At 39.3% G+C, this 25,593-nt stretch overlaps 1 long non-coding RNA gene across 1 annotated transcript; it reads right to left on the bottom strand.

Annotated features, from left to right (window-relative positions):
* Nucleotides 1–559: 559 nt before the first annotated feature.
* On the bottom strand, nucleotides 560–24,117 carry LOC116592499. The gene is made up of 3 exons (XR_004286491.1): nucleotides 23,692–24,117; nucleotides 11,496–11,592; nucleotides 560–615 (listed from the first exon to the last, which is right to left on the bottom strand). It is a non-coding gene; the product is annotated as an uncharacterized LOC116592499 (long non-coding RNA).
* Nucleotides 24,118–25,593: the final 1,476 nt, after the last annotated feature.

Below are 25,593 nucleotides of genomic sequence, written 5' to 3'. Positions count from 1 at the left end.
AAATACCAAAGAATATTACATGCCATTATGAATTTTTTTCCAGGCTATATAAAGTTAACTTCAGTTAACTTCTTTGTTTTGGAGGGCATCATTGAAATATATAGTTAAAATTTTTTTAAAGCCAGCATGCAAAAAAACTTTATTTTTTAATATTCAGTGATGTTTCTCCAGGATCTAATTAATGAAAAAGTTAGCCATTGCTTATTAGCCTGAGCCCTGTGACAAATCATGCTGTCCTATCTTATAAGGTATTCGTTTTTTATTTTTTTGCCAAATTGAGACCAAAGAAACAACATTTTCACTTTGTAAAATGTGCCTTTTATAAACATATATTATTTCTAAATCACATTTATTCCAAAAGGATTTTTTTGAACACCTACTATGTGCCAGGAGCTGTCCTGGAGGTATAGAGACATAAACCAAATCTAAACCAACCAACAAAAAAGTTTATATTTTATTTGGGGAGATAAAATAAATGACATAAATTATACAATATATTAGAAAGTGACCGGGAAAAATATTATCAGAAAAAATAAAGCAGGTAAAGGAACAGAGAAGGCTGGGATGTGTCGCTATTTTGAACAGGATGGTTGGCAGAGGATGCTTCAGCAGTCCCTTGAAAGAAGAGGAAGAACAAGCCATGCGGTTATCTGCAGGAGGAGGGTTCCAGGCAAAGGAAATGCCTAACAGAAAAGCACTAGACTGGCCTAATGTGTTCGAGGAACCCCAAGGAGAGTGGTGGCTGGAGTGGAGTGAACAAGAGTAAAAAAGGGTCAGATTATGGGGGACCCTACAGGTCTCAGAAGGCCATTCTGGCTTCTACTCTGGGTAAGAGGGGAAGCCCTCACAGGGTTTTGAGGAGAGCATGACAAGCTCTCATATTGCTCCGGCTCCTGTGATGAGGATACAGCATGGGGTGACAAGAGTGGACACAGACCAGGTAGGAGGCTACTGGAATGGGTCAGGTAAGAGAAGAAGGACAGTGGCCTGCACCAGAATGATGGTAATTAAGGTCATACCCCGAGGCCAGACTTGGGATTAATTTTAGAGGCACAACCAATACACTTTGCCTATTGGTTGAAGGAACGGGGATGGGAAGAGAAGTCAGGGGAACTCCTAGATTTTTGGCCTGAGCATCTGGATGGATTGAGCTGCATTTCACTGAGCTGCGTAGACTTCACATAGGGCAGGTTTGGGCCAATTTTGGGGGGAAGACCCTCCAAAAATGGCAGTTATGCTTTTTCATGTATCTCCTTAAAACTATGGTATAGATTTTCAAGTTATCAAAAATGAATTTTTCCCTAGCACAAGTTGTTGTAAATCCACAGCATACTTAACTGGAAAGAACTTACTGACAAACTTACTTGAGTGGAAAAATGTAAAACTAAACAAAACACCTCCTTTAACAACAAAGATGATTTACTCTTTCTTTATTTGTAGCTTCTGACCTTTTGCCATTTGTCATTTCTGGCTGGAGCTAAAGAAATGCAGACATTTTCCTAAACCTAGAAATTTCTCTCATCACTTCCTTGGACATGGGCATTTTCAAAGCTTTCTGAGGGGCTCAGCTTGACCTACACTTGACTGGTACGTGAAATAGAAAGCAAAGGTATCATGTCACTGGTCCTGACACATTAATTGACTTCAATTTAATTGTTTTCTGTTCCCTCTAATCCAACACTCTCCTTGAAAAATAAATATAAGCAACTCAAACCCATTTACAATCCTTTTCTCCAATTCCTTTCCCTGATAACGCATTTCATGTTTATTCTTCTCTTTGTGTGAAATAGTTGTGCCTGAACTATCCATTTACTTTTATTTCCTGAAATGTTGAAACACCTTCTATTCTTTTATTTTTAGATCTCTATTCCGTTCATTTCATCCAGCTCTCTCATAAACCTGAAAATCAACATCAACATGATCTTCATCATCTTCAACAGCCCAGGTTAACAAGAACCCAGAACATGTGACAAACTATAGCACCGGGTAGCTGAGTAGACTGAAAATTCCTTCAAAGGAATAAGTTGTCTAATGAAGCAATGTGTTCCCCATCCTTTGAGAGACTGAGGCAGTAAGAAGAGGACTGGAGAAAGGATCTTTGGGTTGACTAGGGGGCTAAATAATAAATTATGACTCTTTTAATTTTACAGATCATATACTTGAGTTTCATATTCCCTATAGGGTCATTGTAAGGATCATTTGAGATATACATAAATAGTATAGGTCAGAACCTGGCAAATAAATATATTTAACAAATTGTGGTTGGGTTTGTGTCATAGAAGTAGCAGCAAAATAGTGAGTTGTTAGAAAAAAGAGGGAGGGAGAAAATACAAAAAAAAAAAAAAAAAGAAAGAAAGAAAATTTAAAATATCTTGTAATATCTCTCCCCAGAGAAAAACACTTCATATTTTGATATCTCCTTTGGTCTGGTTGGATGGGAGAGAAAGAGGAAGGGAGGGAGAGACCGACAAAGGGAGGAAGGAAGGAAGGAATCAACGAAGGAATGAAGAGGGGAGGGGGGGAGCAGAGGGAGGAGAAAGGCATGAGTGATAAGTTTGAAAGCTTACTTTTCGTCTAAATACTTGAATGATAATTTAGTGGATATAGGACCCTCAGTGCAAAAAAATATTTTCCTTCCGGGGTGCCTGGGTGGCTCAGTTGTTTAAACATCCGACTCCTGATTTCAGCCCAGGACATGATCTCAGGGTTGTGAGGTCCAACCCCACATCAAGCATCAGGCTCCAGGCTGGGTGTGGAATGTGCTTAAGATTTTTGCTCTCCCTCTCCTTCTGCCCACCCCTGCTTCTCACTCACATACATAATCTCTCTTAAAAAAAAAAAAATTCCTTCAAAAATTTGCAGACATTGCCTCATTATTTTTTAACATCCTGTGTGATAACTGAGCATTCTGCTATTAGTCTGATTCTCAATTTTGTAAGCAAGTTTTTCTTTCCTTTTACTTATAGGATTTTCTCCTTATTTTTGTTCAGAAGTTTAATAATTACATGCCTAGCTGTGTCTCTTTTTCCATTTGTTTTAATTATCTGCGATCTTTGTCAAGTCTTTGTTCAGATCAGAAAATTTTACTTCTACTTATTTTCCTTGCTCATGTCTCTCTTTTCTTTACTCCTTTTACTATAATTAGACAGTTGCTGGATATCTTAGACATATCTTCCATATCTCAGCAGATGAGGCAACCATTTTCTCCCTCAGCAGTGAAGAGGTTGCTAACCATAGAAACTTCGACTACAGCGGATGGAAGAATATAAACAAAGATAGAGCGTGCCTCTGATCCTAGAAGGTCCTTGTCTATTGTTTTGTTCCACTTCTTTCCCTGGAATCAATACTCATGCTGGTTTTTCTCATTAATCAATTGCTTCATTTGTTTAAAGAACTGTTCCTGCATCGTTCAACTGCTGCAAATCCTGATTCAGCCTCTCCCATGGAGACTGGAGCAGTTGGGCCGATTGGCCTCTTAATCATCACCACCCTGACCATCTTTGGCTTATTACTGCTTGCAAGTTTGGATCTCAGATGGGGGATTTTTCCTGAACTCAGCTGGGAAAATTCACTCTTGAATGGTATCCAATTTCGTTTTTATGGGCTACAGACTCTCTATCAATCCAAGCCCATCTGCTATGTGTCTTCCAGAAATTCTTTAACATTCCAGGCCTGCTGATGGTGCCCTTTCCGAGGACTGCCAAAAACAAATTAGTGAGATTTTTTTTATTGCCCAATGGTATGCAGTGACTCTGCCTTTTTTGGGGGGGTTGGTGGTGGTTCTACTTTCACTGTGGGTTTATTTATTTTTTCTATCATTTCAGTAGGATTATGGAAGGAGAAAAAGCAAATGGATTTTCTTAGCCAGGCATCTTGAACCAGAGTTGTTGAATTGTGTTTTAATTGTTCATTTACATGCTTGTCTATTTGCAGTAAAAAAACCCTTGATGTTATATTACTTCATTTTTATATACCTGCCCCTGACATGCAGAAGATACAAAACAGAGGTTACATAAGGAATAACTCAATAAATTAGGTAGAATGACTATAAATGAATATTTTATTATATTACCTATACATAAGTAAGCAATAGAAGAATCATTTCTTGAACTTGCTGTAGAGTGATAGGAGAGGAAATTTTTACCCTATTCATGGCACTTCCATTGTGTTCTACAGAAAAGGAAACTTTATATAAAGAACTCAGCACTTTCTGGAAGCTCAAACAAGGTTGCCTAGAGTGGTTGGGGAGCAGAGAAGATGAGAAGAAGAGGGAGAATTGATTCTCAGCTGCTTCGCTAACCAGTCCTTGTAAGAGATTCCATTCCTGTCTTATGCCTCCTACTCTATGGACCACCTCCCCTCCTCTCTGAGTTCAGGCTTAGCTGCATTTCTCTGGCCACAGTTTGGTTTCCTATCCCACTTCCTTCATGTAAGTCACTGCAGTGGCATCTGCCTCTGGCTAAGCTTTGTCCTCAGTATCCATTCCTTTTGCTGCCCTTCCAGGCTGCATCACAGCCACACCCATCCCAGCCCCCCTAAATAAGAACTGACATGTTTGTACCTATTTTTTCCTAACGTTTTTAAGTTTCATTTTTAATGTTAATAAAATTAGTAAAATAATTCCCTCTCTCCCTCCGTCCAGGGATAATTGGTGAGCTTAATGCTTCATCATTTATTTTTAGAGGCTCCAAGAAGTATAAAAAGTGTCTAATATGCAAAAGCCATGGTGACTATAAGCAAAACAAATAAGAAGTCAAAGAATTGAGGCTTCCCAAGCTACTAACCACTTGGCCCTCTGCCCTCAAATCAAAAGAAATGATACATAAAGAAGTCAAGTCAAAATAATTAAACCAGACTTTTCAAATTACGTATAACAAGGAAAGAGAGCAACGAAGATTATTGTAGCACCATACGGTAAAGAGCTTATCATTGAATAAATTTACACATTTTATTGTTAGTCATTCTAACAGCTAGTGTAGCAACCATTTCCTTCTCTGAAAAAGAGGTGCCTGCTTCAGGTCATTTTGAGGCATTGAGTTTAATGAGCTGGAAAGTATATGTTGTGAATTTCTACTTGTGGCAAGAAGCTTTGCATTGAAGTATTACATTTGTAACTCGGGATTGAATCTTGACTTATTATTTAGATTTGTGAAAGTGGGCCAGTTTGTGGGAATCAGTGGAATGTATGATACTAACAGTGGCAAGATAAAATAAGTGAGAGAAAATAATCATCAGGGATAAAGTCACTGGATAAAGTCAAAGGTTTGTTTTAGCATATAAACTTTCTCTGGCTTTATGATGGTCAATAAATTTGGGTATTTTTCACACCTTAGTAAAAGGAGCTCTGAAGAAACTGACTGTGGCAGAAACTGACCAGCTTTTTACAAAACCCATTTCCTTTTCTTCCAGGACCATGCACTGAGGCTACCTTTCCCAGCCACCTAGAATGAGGCATAGCCTCATTCTAGAATGTACCTATCACCACTTTACAGAACCACAAAATCCTCCCATAGGTGATTCTTCCCTGTCTTTCCCCAACCTCTGGTTGAACGTGGAGAATTCTGAGCTCCTAGAAAAGGATGGAGCCGGAAGATGGAAGGAGACTGAATCTCAAAATGTCAAGTGTTAACAAGGAACTCTTACATAAAGAAGAAATCAGACTCTATCATGTTTAGCCTCTGAGAATTTGGGATTTGGTCATGATAGGAGCTAGCACTAGCCTTACTGATTTATTATACTTATAAGTTACTGGCTAGACATTATTTTTTAATTAGAATTGGTCACTATGGCAAAGGAATTTCAAATAATTTTAATGACCATGGACATAGAACTAGAGTTAAATCCATGATCACAGGTAAACTGTTTACCTAGAATGGCAAGCATTTTTTAACTCATTTCAGTGAAGCTTGACTCTTCTCAGTCTTCCTATCATATAGGACCATGACACATCATCAAGGGGCTTCATTCAAGTAACACTCCGACTACCTGGTTTTCTCTGTAGAAATAATAACTCAACATTTTAAAGGATCTTGGACAACCAACTGTTTATTTATTAATTTTCTATCAGCCTCCTTCTTAAATGTCAGCTGTATGACAGAAGAGAACTTGCTGGTCCTGTCACTTCTTAATACCCAGCAACTTGAATCTATAATTAGACACTCAGTGGTAATTTTTGCTGAATTAATGAATGACTCTTGATGTCCATGACTGAAAAAAATTATATTATTAGATTCTTCCTCCAGCCAACAAATATTAATGTGACTTAAAGCAAGTGTAAGACATTAGTCAGTGCCCTCAAGGAGCCTACAATACAGGTGAAGAAAATAGGATATGATAGAGTGAATCATGACAGATAGTGATTGATAAATGCAGAATTTAATTTAAGTAAGGTGACAGAATCCGAGCGTTTCTAGGACTTCAGAACAAAATAATAAGTGGTTAAGAAAAATTTCATAGAAAAAGCATCTTGAGTCAGATCTCAAAGACTCAGTAAAAAATGACAGCCAAGACCAAGTGAAATGTGCTTACTTCAAGGATAGAGAATGAGGTTCAGAAGACATCTACTAGAGTGGAAGGAGAAATTTTTAGAACCTTCATCCTCATGTGTATTGCTTTTTATATTTAAAAAATGGGCTTTAATAATACCATATGATTTAATAATATTCATGCATACAATTTATAAAATAAACATGCACATATTATGGGGCATGTTTATAATCAGAAAGTTTAAAGATTACTTAAATTAAGAAGGCATTTTACTAAAGAGATGTGAGCAAGGCATGAGTGCAAGAAAGAACAAAGGAGCATAACTGTACCATAAACTGAATAGCACAAGAGGCATGTAGAAATGAAGTATAAAATCAAGTTATAAAAAAGTATTAAGTCAAATTAGAAGGAGCATTCAATGTCAGCAAAAGCATTTATTTTGATTGTTGACTCTTCCACAACAACATACCCTTATGTGTCCACCATTCCCATCTCCATGATTGTCTCTCTAAAAGATGTTCCTTTCAGTTAGTCTCTGGGTGACTGTAATCCCTCCTAATTCATCTTCTGGTTTCTATGCTGGCCCCACCCCACTAATGTCTGCTCCCCACATAGTAGCTATTGTGATATATTAAAAAAATGTAAAGGGGATCTTTCTACTCCCTTACTCAAAAGCTTTAAATGACACACCATTGCACTTAGAATAAAATCCAGGGACAACTGAGTGGCACAGTCCGTTAAGCATCCTACACTTGGTTTCAGTTTGGGTCATGATCTTGGGGTCCTGAGATCGAACCCCACATTGAGCCACATCCGGAACCCCACAGTGAACCCAGCAGCAAGCCCTGTGTCAGGTCTGTGCTCAGCTCACGCAGCTCACGCCTGCTTGTCCCCCATCCCCATCTCTGCTCCTCCCTCTCTGCCCTTTCTCCTGCTCTCTCTCTCTCAAATAAATAAATAAATCTTTAAAAAATAAAATAAAATAAGATCCAAATTTCTACCAGTTCTGTGTGATCTTCCCCTGGCTTATTTTCCCATATCATTATATATCACTCTTGTCTCTGATCCCTATACTTAAGCCATATCAATCATTCTGTTTCTCTTGATACATGCAAACTCTTTCCTTCCATAGTGTCATTGCACTAGCTGTGCCCTCTGCTTGGAATGTGTCTCCCCATAAATGCATGACTCATCCTTCCTCATCATCCAGGCCTCTTCTGTGCTTGGTACTTTCATATGTATACTTTCATATACACATATCATTAACTTTATCCTCCTCACATCACAGAGAGTTAGGCACAGTGAAAAAGGGTCAACTACATTGGAAATGTACATATGCATATTTGTATGATGTATATGTGCATTGATTAATTCACAAGGTACTTTAGCATGATACTTAGCAAGGTACTTGATCCTACCTCCATTCTCTCAGGTGGAAACAGATTTATAGAAGAAAGGAATGAGATCAGAAAGATCATGACTTCACCAGAATCACACAGATTTTAAGTGCTGGATTAAGAATTCAACTAAAGTCATTTGGCTTCTAAACCTGATGGTCTTTTTTACTCCATATCCCAAAGAAGCAAAGACAGTTTCAAGAATGTTGAGGGGAGTCATGAGCATCTGAGAGAGTCAGCAAAGAAAAAAATGTATTGATGAGGAGGTGAAGAATAGCCTCCGGCAATATGATGAATCAACCAACACATTTATTGAATTAAAATATTCATTAAATTCCTATCAAGTGCAAAACACTGACCTGGGTTAAAATCAGCACAAAGAGGGGTTCCTATCCCTAAGATGTAATTTTCAAAGAATATCGGCACCAAAAGTCAAATTAGATGAAGACAATAAATAATTCTCTGAAGAAAAGAGAAAAGCATGCCCAGGTCAATTCTCTGCAATTCTGGCAGTGAAAGGAGACGTCAGTTTGGTATTAGGAAGGAGGAACAGGTCAAGTGAAGGTTGTATTCAAGACTCAAGGCAACAGGCAATTAGGAAGATGTCAGCTTCTTTAGCTTGACATTGTTTTGTGGCCTTTTTAGCCTATATTAAGAAATTTGCATTTTTACCTCGGGCTTCCAGTTATCAGCATTTCAGTGGTGTCATCAAATGACTTTTCCTATGGGTCTATTCTAAGAGCAGATGTCAATATTGAAAGCTCAGTATCCAGGGGGGGCCGACTTTGACTCACAGAAAATACCCTTCTGATGACTGATGCTTTTGCTGCCTCAATTTGGCAGAGTGACACATTGACCCAGAGCCTCCTAGGATTTGGCTGATCCCTGGGAGTAAGATGAGAGCTTGGAAAGCCTCATGAATAACTCTGATGGGGGCAAGGAGCATTTGATAGATGCATACTTGCCTTTGTGTACTCATTGGTACTGTAGAGACCTAAAAGTGGGAAAGCAACTTCCCAAAGTCTATTTACTTACTCCAGGACAGTGGAAAGACTCAACTTTAACCCAAAATACTGCACTATCAGGTCTGAATTCTGTTTACAGTGGGTCCCTCATTAGCACTGGATTTAATTGCTGTCATCTGCAATTGTCTAGGTTCTGCTTTGCTAGGCATTCCTTGAGAAACTTGGTGTATGACCAGGTGGGACATGGTCTCAAGTAATGAGACAAATTAGGTAGCTTTCTATTAATTTCCTAGGAGAAGAGGTGAAAATGAGACAAAGAAAGAAACTGAAGCTAACAGCTAGATACACTGAAAGAATGAGGTCAGGACAAAACAAAAGTCGGACTATGGAGTAAGAGGGCAATGAAGGACACAATGGAACAAAACCAGGAATACAGTAGGCAAAGTTAGCAGATTTAGAAATTGTATTTACTACACTAGTTGAGGAAAACACTAAATATTCTCTATAAACTACATCTAAACATAGAAGCTTTCCTGGGAAAGCTCAATATTTAAATGTCATCTCTCTCAACCTGGGTCTTGTTCTAAAAGCCTTGTAATGGGACTTCTTCCTGATTCTGTCCCAAAGCCTTCCTGCTATCTTGCCTGTCTGACATTCCTGTAAACTTTGATTCCATATCCTTCCTCCATGGTTCTGGGAGGTTGTCTCCTTGGTGTTCCACGGTTATTATGGTCATGTAGGTCTACAAGGTTATCCATCTGGGAGGAGAAAGCTAGGTAAGAACACTTAATACATTGCAACAGAGTTTTTTCTTCTTCTTTTTTTTCTTCTTCTTCTTTTTTTTTTTTTTTTTTTTTTAGTATTACTGTCCCTCCATACAAGCCTCCCACAAACACTCAGTTGTTATCCTCATCTTGTTTATCCTCATCTTGTTCCTTTTTTCTCACAATTTTTCTTATCATATTTTTCCCAGAACTCCCCAAGAGAAAAGAAAAAAAGTAAAATCTAGTAGCTATGAGAGTAACAACCAAGTACTCCCCCAATTGAAAATGAATCTGACATTTCTTCTGGTCTATATAATCAACATGAACCAATCATACTTTGGAAAATACAGTTATAACCTACAGTTTTTAAATTGAGGGCTTGCCTTTTCCTGAAACAATATAGGTTTAAATAAGTTGAATAGAAATGGCTATATCCTGGTAACATACTGAGAAAGGACAGGATATACTTCACTGATTCTCAACACTGTATGCGCATCAGAATTACCTGTGTGGCTTTTTTTAAAAAATATTTTTTAGTTTTTCTATTGTGTTATGTTAGTCACCATACAGTACATCATTAGTTTTTTTATGTAGTCTTCCATGATTCATTGTTTGCGTATAATAGCCAGTGCTCCATGCAATCTGTGGCCTCCTTAATACCCATCATCAGACACATCCATCCCTTCTAAAACCCTCTGTTTGTTTCCCAAAGTCCACAGTCTCTCACAGTTCGTCTCCCACTCCAATTTCCCTCCCTTCATTTTTCCCTTCCTTCAAAATTGATCACAACAACTTCTTTCAAGACATATCTCCAAAGGCAAGGGAAACAAAAGCAAAAATGAACTTTCGAGACTTCATCAAGATAAAAGGCTTCTGCACAGCAAAGGAAACAATCAACAAAACAAAGAGGCAACCCACAGAATGGGAGTAGATATTTGCAAATGATACTACAGAAAAAGGGCTGATATCCAAGGTCTCTAAAGAACTTCACAAACTCAACACCCAAAAGACAGATAATCAATTCCAAAAATGGGCAGAAGATATGAACAGGCATTTCTCCAAAGAAGACATACAAATGGTTAACAGACATATGAAAAGTGTTCATCATCATTAGCCATCAGGGAAATTCAAATCAGCACATTAGGATACCACCTTACCTCAGTTAGAATGGCAAAAATTGGCAAGGCAAAAAACAACAAATGTTGGAGAAGTTGTGGAGAAAAGGGAAACCTCTTACACCATTGATGGGAATGTAAATTGGTGTATCCACTTTGGAAAACAGTGTGGAGGTTCCTCAAAAAATTAAAAATAAAGCTAGCCTATGACCCACCAACTGTGCTACTGGGTATTTACCCCAAAGAGATACAGATGTAGTGAAAAGAAGGGCCATATGCACCCCAAAGTTTATAGCAGCAATGTCCACTATAGTCAAACTGTGGAAAGAGCTGAGACGCCCTTCAACAGAGGAATGGATAAAGAAGATGTGGTCCATATACACAATGGAATATTACTCAGTCATCAGAAAGGATGAATACCCAACTTTTGCATCAACATGGATGGGACTGGAGAAATTATGCTAAGTGAAATAAGTCAACATTTGTAGCTTTTAAACAATACCAATACCCAGGCCTTACTCCAGACATTTAAATCATAATACAGCTTTCCCTACTATCCAGTAGCAGAGTATTGATATGAAGCTTTTGTAAACTGAAATTGCATAAAATAAAGCAATTGCCATTACTTAGTATGGCAAAATTTTTAAACATTCCCAGACACCCCCCCAAAAAAAATCTTTTATAAGCTTTATAGACTTTACTGATACCTTAGCACAAATATTGCTAACAGATGAGCACAATAAATCGAGGGAAAGCACAGATACTCACAGACACAGTTCGAAGCTGTGGTAGCTTGTTTAGTTTCTGGGAAACGAGATTGGTGGCTCCACTCTAGCTGCTCTGGTGTGTGTTGCCTAATGACTCACTACAAAATAAACACAGTGGGTTGAGGACCACTGATATCACGCTCAGAGGAATGTAAAACTAAGAATTGGTTGCTGGGAGGGAGGAGTCAAGATGGCGGAGAAGTAGCAGCCTGAGACTACTTCAGCTAGCAGGAGATCAGCTAGATAGCTTATCTAAAGATTGCAAACACCTGCAAACCATCGGCAGATCGAATAGAAGAACAGCAATTCTGGAAACAGAAAAACAACCACTTTCTGGAAGATAGGACCGGCGGAGAAGTGAATCCAAAGCAACGGGAAGATAGACCCCAGGGGGAGGGGCAAGCGGTGGAGCAATGGCGAAAAAATCGGGACTTTTAAAAGTCTGTTCCGCTGAGGGACATCGCTCCAGAGGCTAAACCGGGGCGAAGGCCACGCGGGGTCAGCGTCGCCTCAGGTCCCGCAGGGTCACAGAAGGATCGGGGGTGTCTGAGTGTCGCAGAGCTTGCGGGGATTGGAACAGGAAAGCCGGCTACAGAGACAGAGCCGAAAGTAAGATCACAGCTCAGGGTTACCTTGAACCGGTTGCAGGCTCGGTGAGCTTGGAGCGCGGCCGGAGTTCAGGCAGACGGGAATAACTGGGCGCTATTCTCTGAGGGCACACTGAGGAGTGGGGCCCCGGGCTCTCGGCTCCTCCGGGCCAGAGACCAGGAGGCCGCCATTTGTATTCCCATCCTCCGGAACTCTACAGAAAGCGCTCAGGGAACAAAAGCTCCTGAAAACAAAGCCGAGCGGATTACTCACCCCGGCCCCCTAGTAAGGGTGGTGCAATCCGCCTGGGGCAAAGACACTTGAGAATCACTACACCAGGCCCTCCCCCAGAAGATCAACAAGAAATCTAGCCAAGACCAAGTTCACCTACCAAGGAGTATGGTTTTAATACCAAGGAGAGCAGCAGATTTCCAGAGGAAGAGAAAGCAAAGCATGGAATTCATGGCTTTCTCCCTTTATTTTCTTTTTTTTTTTTCCCTGTGATTTTTTTAGTCTTGCAGTTAATTTAATTTTTTTCTTTTTCATTTTTTTCTCTTCTTCTGCTAAAATTTTTCTTTAACTTTTACCCTTTTCTTTTTTAACGTTTTTTAACTAGTTTATCTGATGTATATATTTTTTCTTTTTTATATTTTTCTTTATTTATTCTCTTTTTAAAAATTCTTTTCTTTTCATTTCTTTTTTCTATTTTTTCTTTCTTTTTGAACATTTTTTATCCCCTTTCTCCCCCTCACGATTTGGGATCTATTCTGATTTGGTTAAAGCATATTGTCCTGGGGTAGCTGCCACCCTTTTAGTATTTTACTTGCTCCTTCATATGCTCTTATCTGGACAAAATGACAAGAAGGAAAAATTCAACACAAAACAAAGAACAAGAGGCAGTACTGAAGGCTAGGGACCTAATCAATAAAGACATTGGTAATATGTCAGATCTAGAGTTCAGAATGACAATTCTCAAGGTTCTAGCCGGGCTCGAAAAAGGCATGGAAGATATTAGAGAAACCCTCTCGGGAGATATAAAAGCCCCTTCTGGAGAAATAAAAGAACTAAAATCTAACCAAATTGAAATCCAAAAAGCTATTAATGAGGTGCAATAGAAAATGGAGGCTCTCACTGCTAGGATAAATGAGGCAGAAGAAAGAATTAGTGATATAGAAGACCAAATGACAGAGAATAAAGAAGCTGAGCAAAAGAAGGACAAACAGCTACTGGACCACGAGGGGAGAATTTGAGAGATAAGTGACACCATAAGATGAAACAACATTAGAATAATTGGGATTCCAGAAGAAGAAGAAAGAAAGAGGGAGCAGAAGGTATACTGGAGAGAATTATTGGGGAGAATTTCCCCAATATGGCAAAGGGAACGAGCATCAAAATTCAGGAGGTTCAGAGAATGCCCCTCAAAATCAATAAGAATAGGCCCACACCCCGTCACCTAATAGTAAAATTTACAAGTCTCAGTGACAAAGAGAAAATCCTGAAAGCAGCCTGGGAAAGGAAGTCTGTAACATACAATGGTAAAAATATTCGATTGGCAGCTGACTTATCCACAGAGACCTGGCAGGCCAAAAAGAGCTGGCATGATATTTTCAGAGCACTAAACGAGAAAAACATGCAGCCAAGAATACTCTATCCAGCTAGGTTATCATTGAAAATAGAAGGAGAGATTAAAAGCTTCCAGGACAAACAAAAACTGAAAGAATTTGCAAATACCAAACCAGCTCTACAGGAAATATTGAGAGGGGTCCTCTAAGCAAAGAGATAGCCTACAAGTGGTAGATCAGAAAGGAACAGAGACCATATACAGTAACAGTCACCTTACAGGCAATACAATGGCACTAAATTCATATCTCTCAATAGTTACCCTGAATGTTAATGGGCTAAATGCCCCAGTCAAAAGACACAGGGTATCAGAATGGATAAAATAACAAAACCCATCTATGTGTTGCCTCCAAGAAACTCATTTTACGCCCGAAGACACCTCCAGATTTAAAGTGAGGGGGTGGAAAAGAATTTACCATGCTAATGGACATCAGAAGAAAGCAGGAGTGGCAATCCTTATATCAGATCAATTAGATTTTAAGCCAAAGACTATAATAAGAGATGAGGAAGGACACTATATCATACTCAAAGGGTCTGTCCAACAAGAAGATCTAACAATTTTAAATATCTATGCCCCCAATGTGGGAGCAGCCAACTATATAAACCAATTAATAACAAAATCAAAGAAACACATAAACAATAATATAATAATAGTAGGGGACTCTAACACTCCCCTCACTGAAATGGACAGATCATCCAAGCAGAAGATCATCAAGGAAATAAAGGCCTTAAATGACACACTGGAACAGATGGACATCACAGATATATTCAGAACATTTCATCCCAAAGCAACAGAATACACATTCTTCTCTAGTGCACATGGAACATTCTCCAGAATAGATCACATCCTCAGTCCTAAATCAGGACTCAACTGGTATCAAAAGATTGGGATCATCCCCTGCATATTTTCAGACCACAATGTTCTGAAGCTAGAACTCAACCACAAGAGGAAGTTTGGAAAGAACCCAAATACATGGAGACTAAACAGCATCCTTCTAAAGAATGAATGGGTCAACCAGGAAATTAAAGAAGAATTGAAAAAAATCATGGAAACAAATGATAATGAAAATACAACGGTTCAAAATCTGTGGGACACAACAAAAGCAGTCCTGAGAGGAAAATATATAGCGGTACAAGACTTTCTCAAGAAACAAGAAAGGTCTCAGGTACACAAATAACCCTACACCTAAAGGAGCTGGAGAAAGAACAAGAAAGAAACCCTAAGCCCAGCAGGAGAAGAGAAATCATAAAGATCAGAGCAGAAATCAATGAAATAGAAACCAAAAAGACAATAGAGCAAATCAACGAAACTAGGACCTGGTTCCTTGAAAGAATTAATAAAATTGATAAACCTCTGGCCAGACTTATCAAAAAGAAAAGAGAAAGGACCCAAGTAAATTAAATCATGAATGAAAGAGAAGAGATCACAACTAACACCAATGAAATACAAACTATTATAAGAACTTACTATGAGCAACTCTACGCCAACAAATTTGACAATCTGGAAGAAATGGATGCATTCCTAGAAACATATAAACTACCACAACTGAACCAGGAAGAAGTAGAAAGCCTGAACAGACCCATAACCAGTAAGGAGATTGAAACAGTCATTAATAATCTCCAAACAAACAAAAGCCCAGGGCCAGACGGCTTCTCGGGGGAATTCTACCAAACATTTAAAGAACTAATTCCTATTCTCCTGAAACTGTTCCAAAAAATAGCAATGGAAGGAAACTTCCAAACTCATTTTATGAGGCCAGCATCACCTTGATCGCAAAACCAGACAAGGATCCCATCAAAAAAGAGAGCTATAGACCAATATCCTTGATGAACACAGATGCAAAAATTCTCACCAAAATACTAGCCAATAGGATTCAACAGTACATTAAAAGGATTATTGACCACGACCAAGTGGGATTTATTCCAGGGCTACAAGGTTGGTTCAACATCCGCAAATCAGTCAATGTGATACAACACATCAATAAAAGAAAGAACAAGAACCATATGATACTCTCAATAGATGCTGAAAAAGCATTTGACAAAGTACAGCATCCCTTCCTGATCAAAACTCTTCAAAGTGTAGGGATAGAGGGCACATACCTCAATATCATCAAAGCCATCTATGAAAAACCCACCGCAAAGATCGCTCTCAATGGAGAAAAACTGAAAGCTTTTCCACTAAGGTCAGGAACACGGCAGGGATGTCCATTATCACCACTGCTATTCAACATAGTACTAGAGGTCCTAGCCTCAGCAATCAGACAACAAAAGGAAATTAAAGGCATCCAAATCAGCAAAGAAGAAGTCAAATTATCACTCTTCGCAGATGATATGATACTATATGTGGAAAATCCAAAAGACTCCACTCCAAAACTGCTAGAACTTGTACAGGAATTCAGTCAAGTGTCAGGATATAAAATCAATGCACAGAAATCAGTTGCATTTCTCTACACCAACAACAAGACAGAAGAAAGAGAAATTAAGGTGTCAATCCCATTTACAATTGCGCCCCAAACCATAAGATACCTAGGAATAAACCTACCCAAAGAGGCACAGAATCTATACTCAGAAAACTATAAAGTACTCATGAAAGAAATTGAGGAAGACACAAAGAAATGGAAAAATGTTCCATGCTCCAGGATTGGAAGAATAAATACTGTGAAAATTTCTATGCTACCTAAAGCAATCTATGCATTTAATGCAATTCCTATCAAAGTACCATCCATCTTTTTCAAAGAAATGGAACAAATAATTCTAAAATTTATATGGAACCAGAAAGACCTCAAATAGCCAAAGGGATATTGAAAAAGAAAGCCAAAGTTGGTGGCATCACAATTCCGGACTTCAAGCTCTATTACAAAGCTGTCATCATCAAGACAGCATGGTACTGGCACAAAAACAGACACATAGATCAATGGAACAGAATAGAGAGCCCAGAAATAGACCCTCAACTCTATGGTCAACTAATCTTCAACGAAGCAGGAAAGAATGTCCAATGGAAAAAAGACAGCCTCTTCAATAAATGGTGTTGGGAAAATTGGACAGCCACATGCAGAAAAATGAAATTGGACCATTTCCTTACACCATACACAAAAACAGACTCAAAATGGATGAAGGACCTCAATGTGAGAAAGGAATCCATCAAAATCCTTGAGGAGAACACAGGCAGCAACCTCTTCAACCTCAGCTGCAGCAACATCTTCCTAGGAACATCGCCAAAGGCAAGGGAAGCAAGGGCAAAAATGAACTATTGGGATTTCATCAAGATCAAAAGCTTTTGCACAGCAAAGGAAACAGTTAACAAAATCAAAAGACAACTGACAGAATGTGAGAAGATATTTGCAAACGACATATCAGATAAAGGACTAGTGTCCAAAATCTATAAAGAACTTAGCAAACTCAACACCCAAAGAGCAAATAATCCAATCAAGAAATGGGCAGAGGACATGAACAGACATTTCTGCAAAGAAGACATCCAGATGGCCAACAGACACATGAAAAAGTGCTCCATATCACTCAGCGTCAAGGAAATACAAATCAAAACCACAATGAGATATCACCTCACACCAGTCAGAATGGCTAAAATCAACAAGTCAGGAAATGACAGATGCTGGCGAGGATGTGGAGAAAGGGGAACCCTCCTACACTGTTGGTGGGAATGCAAGCTGGTGCAGCCACTCTGGAAAACAGCATGGAGGTTCCTCAAAATATTGAAAATAGAACTGCCCTATGACCCAGCAATTGCACTACTAGGTATTTACCCTAAAGATACAAACGTAGTGATCCAAAGGGGCACGTGCACTCGAATGTTTATAGCAGCAATGTCCACAATAGCCAAACTATGGAAAGAACCTAGATGTCCATCAACAGATGAATGGATCAAGAAGATGTGGTATATATACACAATGGAATACTATGCAGCCATCAAAAGAAATGAAATCTTGCCATTTGCGACAACATGGATGGAACTAGAGTGTATCATGCTTAGTGAAATAAGTCAAGCAGAGAAAGACAGCTATCATATGATCAGTTTTTGTTTGTCCTGGAAGCTTTTAATCTCTCCTTCTATTTTCAAAGATAGCCTAGCTGGATAGAGTAATCTTGGCTGCATGTTTTTCTCGTTTAGTGCTCTGAAAATATCATGCCAGCTCTTTCTGGCCTGCCAGGTCTCTGTGGATAAGTCAGCTGCCAATCTAATATTTTTACCATTGTATGTTACAGACTTCTTTTCCCGGGCTGCTTTCAGGATTTTCTCTTTGTCACTGAGACTTGTAAATTTTACTATTAGGTGACGGGGTGTGGGCCTATTCTTATTGATTTTGAGGGGCGTTCTCTGAACCTCCTGAATTTTGATGCTCGTTCCCTTTGCCATATTGGGGAAATTCTCCCCAATAATTCTCTCCAGTATACCTTCTGCTCCCCTCTCTCTTTCTTCGTCTTCTGGAATCCCAGTTATTCTATGTTGTTTCGTCTTATGGTGTCACTTATCTCTCGAATTCTCCCCTCGTGGTCCAGTAGCTGTTTGTCCCTCTTTTGCTCAGCTTCTTTATTCTCTGTCATTTGGTCTTCTATATCACTAATTCTTTCTTCTGCCTCACTTATCCTAGCAGTGAGAGCCTCCATTTTTTATTGCACCTCATTAATAGCTTTTTTGATTTCCACTTGGTTAGATTTTAGTTCTTTTATTTCTCCAGAAAGGGCTTTTATATCTCTCGAGAGGGTTTCTCTAATATCTTCCATGCCTTTTTCGAGCCCGGCTAGAACCTTGAGAATTGTCATTCTGAACTCTAGATCTGACATATTACCAATGTCTGTATTGATTAGGTCCCTAGCCTTTGGTACTGCCTCTTGTTCTATTTTTGGGGGTGAATTTTTCGCCTTGTCATTTTGTCCAGATAAGAGTATATGAAGGAGCTAGTAAAATACTAAAAGGGTGGCAACAACCCCAGAAAAATATGCTTTAACCAAATTAGAAGAGATCCCAAATAGTGAGGGGGGAGAAAGGGGATAAAAAGAGGTTCAAAAAGGAAGAAAGAAAAAAAAAGAAAAAAAAAAGAATTTAAAAAAAAAAAAGAAAAATATAAAAAAGAAAAAATATATATATTAGATAAACTGGTTAAAAAACGTTAAAAAAGAAAAAGGTAAAAGTTAAAAAAAAAATTTACCAGAAGGCGAGAAAAAAAAACAAAAAATGAAAAAGAAATAAAATTAAATTAACTGCAAGACTAAAAAAAAATCACAGGGAAAAAGCCATGAGTTCCATGCTTTGCTTTCTCCTCCTCTGGAATTCTGCTGCTCTCCTTGGTATTGAAACCGCCCTCCTTGGTAGGTGAACTTGGTCTGGGCTGGATTTCTTGATGATCTTCTGGGGGAGGGGCCTGTTGTAGTGATTCTTAAGTGTCTTTGCCCCAGGCAGAATTGCACCGCCCTTATCAGGGGCCGGGGTGAGTAATCCGCTCGGGTTTGCTTTCAGGAGCTTTTGTTCCCTGAGCGCTTTCCGTAGAGTTCCGGAGGATGGGAATACAAATGGCGGCCTCCTGGCCGGAGAGCCCTGGGCCCCACTCCTCAGTGTGCCCTCAGAGAACAGCGCCCAGTTACTCCCGTCTGCCTGACCTCCGGCCGCGCTCCGAGCTCACCGAGCCTGCGACCGGTTCAAGGTAACACCGAGCTGTGAGCTTACTGTCGGCTCTGTCTCTGTAGCTGGCTTTCCCGTTCCAATACCCGCAAGCTCTGCGACACTCAGACACCCCCGATCCTTCTGTGACCCTGCGGGACCTGAGGCCACGCTGACCCCGGGTGGGCTTCGCCCCGGTTTAGCCTCTGGAGCGATGTCCCTCAGCGGAACAGACTTTTAAAGTCCTGATTTTGTGCGCGGTTTCTCCGCCGCTTGCCGGGAGCCGGCCCCTCCCCCCGGGGTCTATCTTCCCGTTGCTTTGGATTCACTTCTCCGCCGGTCCTACCTTTCAGAAAGTGGTTGTTTTTCTGTTTCCAGAATTGCTGTTCTTCTTCTCTTCGATCTGCGGATGGATTTTCAGGTGTTTGCAATCTTTAGATAAGCTATCTAGCTGATCTCCGGCTAGCTGAAGTAGTCTCAGGCTGCTATTTCTCCGCCATCTTGACTCCTCTAAAAGTTCCTTCTTAATGACAGCTTGCCTTGTAGTGGAGAAGGCAGACTAAAAACAAAATAAGTAAGTATACACTGATAAAGACTAGAGAGACAAATTGAAGAAAAAATATTCCAGAAGTGTTGGGAAGCAGCCTAGTTTTAGATGGAAAAGCGGAGAGGAAGATAATCCCACATATCCTATTTGGTGTTAGATACAATTAACTTTGGTTTCCATCTGTGAAATGAGGATTGTTTGCCTTCTCCAGGTTTGTTGGGAGGGTTAAGTGAAATTGTATATAATCCTTGATAGGTACCTAGCAGGTACTAAAGGACTCAATTAGTAGAGAAAGTGAAAGGAATAACCAATCCAGAGTCAGTAGCAGATCAATAGTATCACTAGATCCTAAACTCAGAGCTTGAGATGTCACATCTCAGCCCTGTAGCACTGTGTTTACAGAGTGGTTCTGATATTTAAATTAATGGTACTCAGTCAGGAGAATGTGAGGTCTGCAAAGGTGGAGGTGGACTGTTTGGTCTCCACTATAATCCAGGAAGTAGTAAGGACTCACGTAATATTTGTAGAATATTAATTCTACTATTACTCTAATTTCTAAAGGTAACCCCTAAAATTCAACAAATACTAGCCATGGAAATGCTGCACCTCTGTAGGTGTATTTGGTTTTACAGTGTGTTGAATGAGACTTTAACATGCTATTTGACTAAATTAATGTTTTGTTTATTGGTTTAGTTTAATTTAGATTATATGAGATTAAGTGGATTTCCAGGGTTGAAATAAGGTTAAAAAAGGTATATTTTATGCGTTTACATTTTTCAAGCTCTTGTGCTTCACCATAGCGTTTTAAGGCCCAGTCTATTTTCTCTGTATGTAAGGAAGTTAACCTTATATTTTAATCACTGCTCATGCTATTTTCACTTCTAAACTCTCTGCCCGCTCGTTAACCTCTTGCCCCCATCATGGACACCATTCTTCTAATGATCACTAATGCTGCTTTAGGCTTTCTGTCCTATCCTCTTTGGCTTTCTTGCAGCCTTTGAGTCCTGATGAACATATCAGTCCTCCTTGAAACTGTCCCCTTTCTTGGCTTTGAGAAGGTTGAACCTTGGGTTCTATGTCCTCTCTAGTCCTCCTTCCCTGTCTTTCTGAATGTACACCTTCCTCTCACTTCCCTTTCTGCATGTACTCTTTCCCCAACTCCCTACATGTTGTCATTCCCCAGACAGTGTTGTCCTCATTCTTCTTTCTATATCTCCTAGTTAATCTGTTGTTATTTTAATCATGACTTCAGTTATCAACTTTATAAGGGATGTCTCTATTTTCTCTCCTGGTTATACTCCATGGTGGCTTCTAGGTCTACATTTATAGAAGTAAGACATGTTAAGGGTATGTTTCTTTGTTTTCTTATATGTACTGCATCCAAAATAGGATTCTTTAACCTCAGGTCTTTTATCCCCCACCATCCTCTTCCTTTTGTTGTGTTCTCTACCTCTGATCATGGTATTGCTGTCTCTCTAATTTACCTAATTTATGGATTTAAAAGTCCATAGCCATGACCACTCATTCCTGACCCTTATTCCCATATGCAACAGGCTGTCAGACCCAAAGAACATGGGTTCCCTGTTGCTTCTCACATACCATTTCTTTCTCTTAACTGCTTTTGTTGTGCTTAACATTAATTCTTTCCTACCCCATTGCAGTTCTCAGCTTCCCCTCACCCTCCAGTTCATCTTTCACACATAGGCAGTTCTAATTGTGTTCCTCTCCTTCTGCTCCTTCTGGAATAAATTTCAAATCTTTGCATCTAAAACATTTAACCATTTGGCCCCAAATACCCCTTCCCACTCAAATTCCTGTCTTTCCTCTTTCATAGTCTGTTTCAGCTGCACCAAATCACTCCTCATTACTCAGACCTCCTGCCCTGGTGTCTTTGTCCTTAATGTGTCTTCCACCTGGAATGTGTTGCCCCCAACTTGGCCCACCAAATAAGTCCTCTCTTCCTTCAAGGTCCTCCTTCAGGAAGTGTCTCTTGGTTCTCCCACATAAAATATGGCATTTTTCATTTCTGTGCTTCATTACCACTTTATCCGTTCCTTTCTCATAGCTCTATTGCACTATCTTTTCGTATGGTAATTGTGCATATTGTAGAGACATTTATCGTGTGACTACTTGACTCTTTCCCTGCTACTTTTCATTGTATTGACCTAATATATCCTCCATGACTGTCTTTTCACTTCAGTCATTGCTCAAATGGCCACCAGTCTCTGCTAGCTACCATCATCCTCTTTTGGTAGTCCTGGCTCCCTTTTGCAAACTAGTACCATCCCTGGGAAAGCATCTCTAAATGCCCAGTGCTGTTCATCTTCATAATGACTCTCCTTTGAGAAAGGGTAAGAAATTTCAGTTCATGTGGCATGTTTACATCTCCCATTTTCACTTCCCTTAAAATTGCTAATCAATGATTTTTAATCACCACATTTCCCATTGACCTCAAAGACCCAACCATCTTTCTGCTCCTTGGGCTAAGATCCTTAGAATAGGATCATGCTGCAAAGCTGGTGGGGGGTGGAGGAGGTGCCTCATTTAGAACCTCTTTCTTTTGCAGTTAGAAATGCAATAAAATGTTTAAAAAGAAAGAAAGAAAAGAAATGCATGTAGCAGCCTTGCCTGACTTCTTAGCTTCAGGGCTGAGAATTCAAACAAATTCTCTTGCCAGAGAACATTATGTGTTTACTTAGCAGCAAGGAGAGCATTTTCTAAATAATTAATTGCAAGCTCAGGATCTTCCTGAACTGTGCTCAGTTCCTGGAATCCACCCTGAAGGATTGTGAATGCTACTTACTCATAACTGTCACTGTAACTATAGATCTGCCTCGGTATGCTTTTGATTTTTCTTTCTGTTTTTCTCTAAAGAAAAAGAATCCTTAGCCACAGTGTAATTTTAAAGATTTATTTTGATTAGTCAAAAATGAAGACTATGAAAAAGCTTTTGCTTGAGATGCTAATCCTCCGAATGCTTACATTTGAATTTGTCCTTGGCACGTTGTTTCTCACATTCCTGCTCTCACTGTTTCAAGTCCTCTGCCTGAGCATGCTTTCTATCTTTACTTTTGTTTGGGGGCTTAGGATATCAGACTACAAGTGGTACAAATTTCGAACAAAGCAGGCCTCCGTTCAGGGGAGATTTGGTGGGTCATATCAAAGCATACCTGTGCAAACGGTAGGAAAAGTATTTTCCCACCACCTTCTAAATTCATGGGGGCCACGTAAAGCGTACAGGTCTAAACCAGATAATAACTCTTCAAATTAACTTTATGATAAATAAATACTCTAAATCTACCCAGAATTATGTGGGGTTTTCTTTTTCAATATTGTATTGCAGCAACAAAATATGTTGTTAGGACCTGCAAGAATTACTGTAGCAAAACAAAGGCTCAGAATTGATATAAAAGACACGGGATATCAGTGACGCTCAGTTACCCAGAAATGAAAGCCATACAATTCCAGAACTGTGAGTGATCATCAAAGCCACCCTCTTAGGAAACTGAGGCTCAGACAGGTAGAGAAAGCTGCCCAATTATTTTATTAGTATTAAAAGTTGATGAAAGTCTCATGACTCATATAAGCCATGCCACCAAACCAAACTACATCTAATATTTTACATACAAGGTAGCCTGTTAAGATTCGTCCAGAGTTTATCAGAGGAGCCAGATTTCAAAAACAAAACAAAATCTCATCAACTGCTGAATAAAATCTCTCATTTGGCATGAGGATGCCATGAGAATGATATAAAACCAAATCAAAGTAATCTCAAGCCTGAAGTCCTACCAATCATGTATTAAAATAAACAAGAAATAATTTTGCTACCAAAAGGTCCCTCTCTGTTCTCCGTCTTGCATTTCTTCTCTCTTCTGCTTCCAGCCCCTTTCTTTCCATCTTCTGCTAAAGAATTCAACCAAAACTAGTTAGTAGCTCTCAAACAATCTGGTAGAGAGACAACTGCCATTTACCTTTAATTAGTCAAAGGGCAAATGTGAGGAGTTGCTCAGAGCTGGCTTCTGGGGATCTCAGCGAGACGTGCGCTATCCCGGTTCAAGAGTTATCAGTGCAGCCAGCAGTTGTCTTCTCTTCCTTAGAGACAGATTTGACCTGATTGCATAAGTATGTTGAATGGTTGCTTAAAGTGACTTAGTTTAAGCAGCACCTCTCCATGGCTGAGCTGTCAGAGCCCAGCATATGAGGACCAAAGAATCAGATCTTGCCAAAACTTCTTGTCTCTATGGAGATCGAGGCTACAGGAAAGCTCATCAAACTAATTCACTCCCTTCACTGTGCATGCACTGCCCAGTGTGGCCTTTTCTCACCACTGAGCTTTGTCCAGTCAACCTACTGTGCACTGTTCTGAGGCCAAAAGGTCCCAATTAAATGAAACCAGAACTGATGTTTTTTGTTTCATTTTTCTATGTACTATACAGCTTTTAAAATTTGTTACACGGTGAGACCTGTACAAAAATAACTCACACTGCTGTTCCCTTGGCAGGACCCAAATTCTGGCTTAGGTTCTTTACACTTTTTTATTTCTTTTTCCCATCCCCAAGTGGGGGTTTTCTCTAATGTTATAATGCAAAAGTTCCAAGGCCTGTGTCTTATTCAACTTCTAACCCTTGCCCTACTATAGTGGCTGGTAAATAGTAAATATTTGACGTGTTTTTTGAATGAAGGAATAAATAAGGACACAGAGTCTGTTGCCCCCTTTGGAGCAGCATCTCTGGGTTTCTATGTGTCTATCTTACTGTGCACACAGGAATTTTCTCTCATCTCTGCACGTTTCCTGCAGACTTTCTCGCATACTTTTATAAGCATCTTTTGGCTGCTGATTTTACCTTTTTCCGTGATGGGGCTGGACATTGAGTTTTCTCCAGCTGGGTCTTTTATTCTAAGGCTACTGGGAACATTTCTAGTAAGTATATCATTGGAGTGATTTTTCAGTGGCTAACCAAGTTGTCGTGGGCATTTAGCACTGCCAAGTAGTAAAGCTCTTTGACACTACTCGTCCTTCTTCCTTTATTTATATAAAATATTTAAATGCTCCATTGTGCACTTAAAACAGCTTCAGAAAAGTGTGACCAGAAGTAAGTCAATAGAGGAACTAATGAGGCTTTGTCTGGAGAAGGCAGAAGTTTATAATAATTCTGGAAACAGATTTCTGGAGCATGAGATGTTTTCAAATTCATTATTGCCTTTAGAACAACATGACTGTCTACATGAGCAGCCTGGACTGTTAGCAATAGAATTAGTGAGAGAGGCGGCTTTGTTGTTTTTTCATTACAAGCGGCAGATCATTTTCCTTTTTATACTTGGGAACTCTTTTGACTTTGTGAAATTTGATCAGTAAATTCAACAGTTTGGGATATTTTGTTTCTGACTTTGAGTGAAAGTAAAGTGCAAAGAATTAAATCTGAAAACTTCCAGCAATTGTTAATCAAGAGATAGAACTGCTTTCAATAATAATTTTAATCCTGCTTGCACCAGATTTATATTATAGGATAACTGATTGCTTGATTTTATGAGGCTGGGGAGCCTAGAAATACTTTGTTGTATTGATTAAGGACTTAACATTTCTGTGCAACATACCTGCTTGCATGTCAGGTGCCTTGCAGGAATAAAGGTGTTGCCAATTCAAGATAACCTGATAAATTTTTGTTCTAATTAAGTTATGTATTGATTCTAATTTTTTATTAAATTTGATATGGAAAGGGATTGGGATGG

This window comes from Mustela erminea, chromosome 6, assembly GCF_009829155.1.
Source record: "Mustela erminea isolate mMusErm1 chromosome 6, mMusErm1.Pri, whole genome shotgun sequence".
Classification (NCBI taxonomy): domain Eukaryota; kingdom Metazoa; phylum Chordata; class Mammalia; order Carnivora; family Mustelidae; genus Mustela; species Mustela erminea.
This window is presented reverse-complemented; position numbering and strand designations above follow the sequence as displayed.